Source organism: Octopus bimaculoides, chromosome 4 (assembly GCF_001194135.2).
Source record: "Octopus bimaculoides isolate UCB-OBI-ISO-001 chromosome 4, ASM119413v2, whole genome shotgun sequence".
Classification (NCBI taxonomy): Eukaryota; Metazoa; Mollusca; class Cephalopoda; order Octopoda; family Octopodidae; genus Octopus; species Octopus bimaculoides.
The window spans coordinates 67,092,777-67,097,692 of record NC_068984.1 but is presented as its reverse complement, the minus strand read 5'-3'; positions in this window follow the sequence as shown (position 1 = coordinate 67,097,692).

Genomic DNA, 4,916 nt, shown 5'->3' with positions numbered 1-4,916 from the left:
TACTACATATATATATTTACTAAATATATATATATATACTACATATATATTTACTAAATATATATATATATATTTACTATATATATATATATATATATATATATATATATATAAACATGCTCATATATGTATGCTTGTGTATATGCCTATACATACTTGTGTATATGTATAATTCAGATTATATACATATACAATATATATTTGTGTGTCTGTGTGTGTGTGTGTAATTCGATGCTCAGATCTTTCAAGCACTGTAGTTGTAGTTCTTTTACATATTTCAACATAGATATCCAATGAAGAATGAAGAGAAGTTTATCATTGCATTATCAGAATCTATGTAAAATATTCTAAGAATTGAGTGTATTCATATTTTTTTTTTACTAAACTGGCAGCAACTTCCCAATAACTAGTGCTATTGATCCTGAGAACATTTTGAACTAGAGATGAGATAGGCATATAGAATCGGAAATGATAAAAACAATTGCGACTGGGAGGAGTAAGGCGGGTTCAACAAAGAAAGATTTTTGTGAACAATATGACTTGAGCAAATGGAAACAATTAATGGTGTAGGAATATGAAATACGATTTAGTTCTATAGCATGACATTAATGAAATTGTTCAAGAGAATATTTTATTACTTCAATCAAGATTATATGTGTGTACCGTGTATCGCCCACAAACGTTGTGCTGGCGGCTCTCTGTGTTCTAAGCAATCCAGATTGCTGATCTCAACGATTTTCCTTTCATAGTGTGAAACTCATTATTGAATTGGAATAAATCCAACGGTCTTAAACGAATATGATTGCTTGATTGCTTCAATACCGCATCGAACTACTGGCATATGTTAGAAGCTTTAAGTTCCTACTCTCTAGTAAAGGTAAAGATACACATATTTTACATGTGGCAATCCAGGAAGAACCGGCTCTTAATTTTACAAATGAAAGCTATACAATTATCTAACCTGGATCCTTGTATTTCAAAAATATTTTGTTCTCTATCACTCGAGCTTGTATTAGGTACAGCAATATCCTGCACATCAGAGCATCTCAGCTTTTTATAATCTTCTGAAGATAGAAGCCGACAGCGCGGAAGTAATACCAAAACGTTTACAGTAGCTTTAGATATTCTACTGGGTATAAAACTGCATGAAACGGCAAACACTCTCACATTAATTACAAAACGAGCTTTTCTACTATAGGCAGTGAAATTTACGATCAGGGTTCTAATCGATTACATTGACCCCAGTGCTCAACTAGTCCTTATTTTATCGATCCCGAAAGGATAAACGACGAAGCCAACATCGACGGAGTTTGAACTCAGGACGTAAAGCTGGAAGAAATGCCGCTATGTATTTTATCCAGCATCCTAGTGATTCAGCCTGCTCACCGGCTAAACTTCATCACCCATAAAAAGGTAGAACAGCATTAATGACGGACTCGAAATATGACTGTCACTGATCACTGAATCAGGTGAAAGTGTAATGCATATACACATACATACAAACTTACATTCACACACACATACACAGACATATATAATTACAGCCGTCACTAACGAATGAGTATATCTTGATAGAATGTACCATAATTTCGCTAATTGGTTCAGTTGTCTATGTGTATATAATACAAATTGACAGAGTCGTCTGAACATTCAATGAAATGTTTCGTAATATTCGTCGTGTCTCGCTGCACTCTGCGTTAAAATCTTGCAGAGTTGTTCTTCGTCATTCATCTTGTTGCGAGATCAATAAAATAAAATATTAATAATCCATAGTTATGAATTGATGGGGTTTTTTTTTAAATGAAAGCCGATATACCTTACAATATCCTTGTCGTTCCTCTGTGTCCTGAGTTGAAATTCCGCTGAGGTGAAGACAGACCACACAAACATACAGTCCAACCCGAAATAAACAGCAGAGATGGGCCGGGTACGACATGCTAAGGTTTCATGGAGTCGTGGATCAAAACCGACTCAGAACTGCAAATGTGTGGGGGTGGGGTATGTGTGTGCGCGCGCGCGCGTGCATGTGCACATGCATATATAAATGTATGTGCATTATAATTTTATTGACGGTGACTCTGAAGTCACGCAGGGTCGCTGCTTTTTCATACCGCTCGGTGTAACCACGACCCAGTGAAACTTCTAAGTCACTATCTGTAATGAACGCTGGTCTCAGCATGCACTGAGTTATATATGCAGTTATTTTGTCGTTTACCTATGGAAATAAACACACATATTTTCAACTATACACACACAGAAATACACACATCTTTACGTAAATATAGAGGTGTGCGTGTTTAATCGTGTACACAATAATTTAAAATATTGGCAGCGCCATAGATACTTGAATATTACATAAATTTTTTAAGTGGAAGACTATTTTTTATAGTTTATAGCTTTGAATTACTATGCCATTAAGATTTCGAGTGTAACAGTTCTTTTTCAAACGTTTTCTTTTTTCTACTAATCTTTTCGATAAATGCGGTAACATTTTTATTTAGTAATAATAATAATAATATCCCAGGTTTTAATGGATTTTAGAGTGAAGTGCTGGCTATCGTACATTTAAAATATATGTACATAGACACACATACATATATGTATGTACGTATATATGTATGTTCAAATTTATGTATGTATGTACGTACATACGTACGCAAGTAAGTATGTATAATAGCAATACGGTTGTGTTAAAGATGCTATTTATGAAAAACGGGGTTGTCTCTTCTTATAACTTTTCGGTAAAAAAAAAAACAATGAATCGAAACAATATTGATTTCTTACATTTGTACAACGCCAAAATAGTAATAGTAAATAGAAGAGGCAACTGAGTCATTTTGCGAGAAAATTACTGCTATTCGTTTTTACTGAAAACTGTTACATGAAAGAAAAATTCGGTTCTGATAAGGGCTTTTTGTTATTATTTGCTAGATGTTGTAAATCACTGTATCCATGTTCTTCACAAGTCTTTGGAGACCGGTGACACTGATAGCGTATCGTTCTACCTAAATTGCTGCAAGTCAACGATAGCAGGAAAAACATGTAGGAAGGAAATTTGAGAGAAGTGATATCTTTGAGGAACCACTGTGTGTTGTGATTAGTGCCAGGCCTGGACGTTTGGAATTAATATAGGGGACGAAGTAAAAAGAGAGGAATGAGAGGAGAGTGGCGAAGAAAAAGTGTCACGAAACCATCTCTGTAGCAGCGTTAGAATATACAGAAAATGAAGACAGCAAATCTATGCACTACCGTTGTCTACGAAGAACTCGATGCCAATCACTTGACTGGCCTTACACTGGATGCAATCTAGAATACCTTGTATGTATATCAGCAGCACCGAGCCAGTTGTGGCTTTCACTTGAGAGTTGCTAGCTGTTGCAAGTGTCTGAAGTATTTCCTGACTCTGGACAGGAAGATTATGCTTTGAAATGGAGGTAAATTTGATGTGAGAACATTCCAAGGACTTTCTTTTGTCTTTTGTGCCAATATCTCTTTAAAACGCCTACCATCCCTACATGACATATACGTCTATGCATATGTGCACACATATACATCCATACATATCTACACACAAATACACGCTCATACATATATACATAAACATATACATAAATGCATACATGCACACATAGAGACATATTAGCACTCGCAAATACTATCAGAAGAGACTGTTTTCCTGTCTTGTGTTTTCTAAAGAGAAACCTACCAAAGCGGTTCCCCAGCATGGCCGCGTTCTAATACCTTAAGCGAGTAATAGATAAAAATATTAACAATAGTCCTCACACTTCGGCGTAGAAAGAGCTGTGTGATTAAGACGATCACTTTGCGATATTCGCAATAGAGAAAAGTAGTGACACTAATTATGAAAATCAACAATGAGACAGAAGGAACGTATTTCAGTCTTGTGTATTAATGTACATAAGTAAAGGCTCATAAATGTGCATACAGATCATTTCCCTATGATCTATTCCTTCATTCATAGACGATGTCACTACATTCTTCCAATTTCTATATTTACTTATCACTTTTTCAGCGTTCCCAGCTGAGGGACACATGTTTTGATGAAGAGGTATAATACGGCCGAAATATTTGCTTTGTTTTCACCAGTTGGCTGCAGAGACAACAACTACTCCCGTTCATTTCGTTTTCATTTTTCAAATATTTCGGTTAGCTTATATTATGTAGAGTTCAAAGAACATAACAGGGAGAGTTAATGGCGCGAACATTCTGTATAGCGTCTACCTTTTGCAAATAAATGTCTTTTTCTTTAGAGTCTAGTCGACAATACCGTTGTAAGTGGATTTGGTAGTCACAAAGTGTGCAAAAGACCGCGTATATCTACATTTACATCTATTTACTTATTCAAACCATTCTATTTATCTCTCTATCAATCGATAGATCTATTTATCTATCTATGTGTGTTTGTGTGTGTGTATATGTATTATGTATGTATGTATGTATGTATGTATGTATATATATATATATATATATATATATATATATATATGCGTGTGTGTATACATATGTGTATATATGTGTATGCGTATATCTATACATATGTATATATGTATATGTATATATATGTGTGTATATATATGTATATATATGTGTATATATATATATATATATTTATATATATATATATATATATATGTGTGTGTGTGTGTGTGTGTGTGTGTGTGTGTGTATGCATATATGTATATGTATATATATGTGTGTGTGTGTATGCATATATGTATATGTATATGTGCGTGTGTGTGTGTGTGTATGCATATATGTATATGTATATATATATGTGTGTGTGTGTGTGTATGCATATATGTATATGTATATATATATGTGTGTGTGTGTGTGTATGCATATGTATATATATATGTGTATGTGTGTATATATATGTATGTATATATATATATATA